Source organism: Bos indicus x Bos taurus, chromosome 24 (assembly GCF_003369695.1).
Source record: "Bos indicus x Bos taurus breed Angus x Brahman F1 hybrid chromosome 24, Bos_hybrid_MaternalHap_v2.0, whole genome shotgun sequence".
NCBI lineage: Eukaryota > Metazoa > Chordata > Mammalia > Artiodactyla > Bovidae > Bos > Bos indicus x Bos taurus.
Window position 1 is genome coordinate 34,538,789 of NC_040099.1, and position 6,000 is coordinate 34,544,788.

The following is a 6,000-nucleotide window of genomic DNA, read 5'->3' on the forward strand; positions in this document are numbered from 1 at the left end:
GGCATGGAGTCTGGGTAGGATTCACCCGCCCCCAGGTCAAGGTGTGAGCCCTGATTGGTTGGAGCCAATCGGGTTAGTTCATCCCCCACTTGCCACAGTGATTGGTTCAGGGATAAGCACTCAATGCAGATCTGAGCCAATCAGCACTTGGCATTTCACACCCACCAGTTCAGGGCATGACAACATATGACCAAATGCAGCTTCATAAGAAGGAAGTCCAAGATTTCGGCTCCACGGTTGAGGGGAACATTCTGTCTTTCTTTTTGACTGTGATGAGGAAGCATGCAGTCCTGCACAGCGAGGGTACCGCCCCCCCGCCCCAGCCCCGCCCCGGCCTTGTGAGAAAGAGGGAGAAAGTCTGGCATGAGATCAACATCTTGGAGGGCCCTGGTGACCTGACTGGACAACTGGGTTAAAACAACCCTGAAGCCTGCCTGCTGGGTTTTCGATGATATGAAGCAATCAACTCCCTTGTTATTTAGGCCAGTGTGTGTGGAGATTTTTTTTCTGTTTACAGCTGAATGCATCTTAACCAGTGTACCCACTACAGCCCAAGGGCTGTGTGAGGGATTTCTGAACGATCTGTCTCAGTTAATCTTCACCATGGCCCAGGGACAGAGGTGTCATTCTTCTCTCTTTACAGATGTCAGGTGTTCTATGAAACTGCTGATGAGTGGTGGAGCCAGGATGCTCAGGTCTGTCCATCCCTCAAGCCTCTGCTGTCTGCCACAATCTCTTGGCTTCTCCTGTGAAGAACCTGTGGGCACAGCATTAGGGAGGAGTCTCTACAGTGGCTGCAATAATTCTACAGATCAGCCCCAGGAGAGATGGTTCCTATCATCATACAAGCTGCCATATTTTGTATCTGGCATTATGTCTCAGAAGCTGGATGTTTCCTACAAGTATTGGTTGACGTTCAGTGATTCAGTCGTGTCCGACACTTTGTGAGCCCATGGACTGCAGCACACCAGTTCCCTGTCCTTCACTATCTCCCCGAGTTTGCTCAAACTTATGTCCATTGAGTCAGTGATGCCATCTAACCGTTTCATCCTCTGCCGCTCCCTTGGTGGATCACTGTAAAAACAGCAATTAATAAATCCCTCATGACAGAGGCAGTGCAGAAAGATCTCAGCTCTTATGGGCATTTTAGGCAGCAGAACTTAATTCCAAGATCTCAAAAGCAACCTTCTGTCTACCAGAAATGGACCTAACCTTAAAATAAACAGAACGGCCGAGAGGAGCTACCCTGCGTCCTAGGTCAGGAGAGGCGACGAGAGGAGTTACCCCGCGTCCAAGGTCAGGGGTGGCAGCCGGGAGGAGCTACCCCACGCCCCTAATCCCGAGGCCAGGGGTGGCGGCCGGAAGGAGCTACCCCACGCCCCTAAGCCCGATGCCAGGGGCGGTGGCCGGGAGGAGCAACCCCACGTCCAAGGAGCTGTGGCTGCGCCGGCGCAGGAGGGCCTAGAGGAGCTATCCCGTGTTGAAGTTCAAGAAGGGCGGCGGTGAGGAGATACCCCTCGTCCAAGGTAAGGAGCAGCGGCTGCACTTTGCTGGAGCAGCCGTGAAGAGATACCCCACGCCCAAGGTAAGAGAAACCCAAGTAAGACGGTAGGTGTTGCAAGAGGGCATCAGAGGGCAAACACACTGAAACCATACTCACAGAAAACTAGTCAATCTAATCACACTAGGACCACAGCCTTGTCTAACTCACTCTATGAAACTAAGCCATGCCCGTGGGGCAACCCAAGACGGGCGGGTCATGGTGGAGAGATCTGACAGAATGTGGTCCACTGGAGAAGGGAATGGCAAACCACTTCAGTATTCTTGCCTTGAGAGCCCCATGAACAGTATGAAAAGGCAAAATGATAGGATACTGAAAGAGAAACTCCCCAGGTCAGTAGGTGCCCAATATGCTACTGGAGATCAGTGGAGAAATAACTCCAGAAAGAATGAAGGGACGGAGCCAAAGCAAAAACAATACCCAGCTGTGGATGTGACTGGTGATAGAAGCAAGGTCCGATGCTGTAAAGAGCAATATTGCATAGGAACCTGGAATGTCAGGTCCATGAATCAAGGCAAATTGGAAGTGGTCAAACAAGAGATGGCAAGAGTGAATGTTGACATTCTAGGAATCAGCGAACTGAAATGGACTGGAATGGGTGAATTTAACTTAGATGTTGGAGAAGACTCTTGAGAGTCCCTTGGACTGCAAGGAGATCCAACCAGTCCATTCTGAAGGAGATCAGCCCTGGGATTTCTTTGGAAGGAATGATGCTAAAGCTGAAACTCCAGTCCTTTGGCCACCTCATGTGAAGAGTTGACTCATTGGAAAAGACTCTGATGCTGGGAGGGATCGGGGGCAAGAGGGGAAGGGGACGACAGAGGATGAGATGGCTGGATGGCATCACTGACTCGATGGACATGAGTCTGAGTGAACTCCAGGAGTTGGTGATGGACAGGGAGGCCTGGCGTGCTGCGATTCATGGGGTCGCAAAGAGTCGGACACGACTGAGTGACTGATCTGATCTGATCTAAGAAGTCACTTAAAATTGACTTTGTTTTCCTATTTGAAAGCGGAGAGTTAATGACATGAATCTAATTCACAATGGTTCATTTCCTTTCCCTTCAAAGATTTTTTTCTTGTAAAAAATCAACCTTAATAATCACCACTTAAGTTAGATCACTATATAATTTACTGTTGATATTTATAATTCTTATATTAAGGAAATTCCAGCACAAAGGCTTATCAACTGTCTACTTTCTCTCAACCTTTTCATTCAACCTTTCAAATATTATCAGGTTCATATCTTGTCTTGGCTACAATGTAATGGTGGAGGACATAAATCAAGGCTAAAACCAAATTCCAGGGACTTCCCTGGTGGTCCAGAGGTTGAGAATCCACCTTGCAATGAAGGGGACACCAGTTGGATCCCTGGTCTTGGAAGATCCCACACACCGAGTCTGCACAGCACAACTACTGAGCCCACGTACAGCAGCTACTGAGCCCACGTGCCCTAGAGCCCATGCTCCACAACGAGAGAGCCACCGCCATGAGAAGGCTGCACCCGCAGCTAGAGAGAAGCCCCCAGGCTCCACAACTAAAGACAGCCCGCACAGTATGAAGACCTAGTGCGGACAATAATAAATAAATAAAAGTAAATAACAACTAAAAAAAACCTGAATTCCAGGGACTTCCTTGTGGTCCACTGGTCAAGCATCCACCTTCCAATGCAGGGAACTTGGTTCAGTTCCTGGTCAGGGAACAAAGATCCCACATGCCTCGGAGCAACTAAACCCACACACCACAACTACCGAGCCTGTGCACTGCAACTAGAGAAGCCCATGCACTGCCATGAAGATCCAGCACAGCCAATAAATTTAAAAATTGAGTTGATTGCTTTAAAAAGAAAACTGAACTCCACCTTCAGAGACTCCACTTGGTCTAGTGCAGTGGTCTCCTATCTGTTTCTGATCATTTGCTGCATCAGTTTAAAAAGAGTCAGACACAGTTGAGTGACTGAGCACGAGCACTTTATAGCACAGGGACCTAGATTCAATATCCTCTGACAAATCATAATAGAAAAGAATATGAAAAAGAATATGTGTGTGTGTGACTGAGACACTTTGCTGTATAGAATAAATTAACACAACATTGTAAATCAACTATTGGTTGATAAAATTTAAATAAATAAATGAGATATTTTAAAAAATCAAGCAGCTACCCCCAGCTTATGTAATTTTATTTATTAATCATACACATATCCTACCATATATAATAGTGATCTGTTACATATGTGTATATATGTGTAAATGTAGATACACATATAATAAAACATACTTATACTTATGTAAATACATAAAATATTTGGGCTTCCCAAGTGGCGATTATTGTAAAAAAATCTGCCTGCCAATGCAGGAGATGTTAAGAGATGCAAATTCAACCCTTGAGTCAAGAAGATCTCCTGGTGGAGAGGATGGCAACCCACTCCAGTATTCTTGCCTGGAAAATCCTATCAACAGAGGAGCCTGGAGGGCTACCTTCCACGGGGTCGCAAAGAGTCGGACATGACTGACGCGTCTTAGCACACATGCACAAAATAATATATACTTTCACAAACAAAACATACACAATATAAACAGGAGGCAATAAACAACATAAAACAAAAATTATATTTTCTCCCCTTTCCCCACCATGAATCCTCTTCCTTACCCTCTGGGATGCTCAAATCTTTGGGGGTTTGGAAGCTATTGAGCTTGTGGATAAGAAAGACTTGTAAGCAAATAATTTGCATACAATGTGATAAGTTCTGTAATTGGAAAGTTAAAAGTGCGCAGAAGGAGTGGGGGCCTCTGCTGAGAAGAAGGAGGAGGAAGCCTTCATGAAGACGGTGACCCAGTGAGACTTGAAGGGTGATGAGACTTTGCAGGTAGGCTTGGGGACCAAGGATGCTTTTCAGGCAAAGAAAACAAGCTTTTGAAAACACATTATTATGAAAGAGGAAATAACGTCTGCAGAGAATCAGGAGCAACTGGGTATGGTTTCAGCATAGAGTTCTGTTGGTAAAGGAAGAGTTAAGTGTGGTGAGAAGAGAAGATTCTAGGACATGCAGAAGAGCTGAAGCCCAGGAAACAATGCGAACCTGAACCTCGACCTTGCTCTCATTTACATATTAGCAAGATCACTCCTATAGAGGAGGAAATTCTAAGTGAACTCTCATAATACTTGACATTCTAATTAAAGCAGTAAATTACAGTATAGATTAATCTGTCCAAATAGTATGTGTTCTAGGATTACCCAGATGGTTTAACATTAGAAAATTTATTAACATGGAAATTTAGATTACTTTTTTAATAAAAATATTCATCCCAAGAGATATAAAAAATCTATTCAATAGGTGTCCAACTTAGAGAACTGGGACACTCAGACAATAAAGAGTATCTATCTTAAACACACAGTCCAACATCATATAAAAAGTGTTTCCATTAAAGTCAGAAATAAAACAAAAATACCAAACACTAGCATTATCATCTTATATTGATGGCTCAGCGGATAAAGAATCCACCTGCAATATCGGAAACATGGGAGACTTGGGTTTGATCCTTCGGTCAGGAAGACCCCCTGGAGGAGGGCATGGCAACCTACTTCAGTATTCTTGCCTGGAAAATCCCTTGGACAGAGAAACCTGGCGGGCTACAGTCCACAGGGTCTTCAAGAGTCAGACACGACTAAAGCAACTTAGCAGGCGCACACACAGCCTTGTTCAGCCAGCCCTTGCCCTCTGCTGCTGCAGACTATCCCCTGGAGGGGGCCAAGGCCTTGAACAGGCATCTAAGTTGCCAGAGAGAAAATTCTTCTTGAGTCTTAACACATCCTTCAGACTTTGGGTCTGAGACTTTGCCCTGATGCCTCCTGTCAAATGAGGGTGGAGCCTTGGGTACCTAAAGCCGCTGCAGTGGCTGGCACTGTGGGGAAGGCCCTAAACCCTCCTCGTCCCCCCGAAACCCTCCTCGTCCCCATCTCAAAGGCCCCGTCTGGGTGACATCCCACTCATGCCTGCTGCTGCTGCTGCTGCTAAGTCACTTCAGTCGTGTCCAACTCTGTGTGACCCCATAGATGGCAGCCCACCAGGCTCCGCCGTCCCTGGGATTCTCCAGGCAAGAACACTGGAGTGGGTTGCCATTTCCTTCTCCAATGCATGAAAGTGAAAAGTGAAAGTGAAGTTGCTCAGTCGCATCCGACTCTAGCGACCCCATGGACTGCAGCCTACCAGGCTCCTCCATCTGTGGGATTTTCCAGGCAAGAGTACTGGAGTGGGGTGCCATTAATTCCAAATCTGTATTTGAAATCACCCTTTTTTTCGGGCCTGACTTGGGATTTTGGCAACCATTTCTGGTCATGATTTCTGTTTCCTCCTGGTCCTCAAGTCCCCAGGTGGTAAAGAACCTCTGGGTTCCTAATACCTGGAAAAGACCCAGTCTGTGCCCCTGGGTGTGGAACAA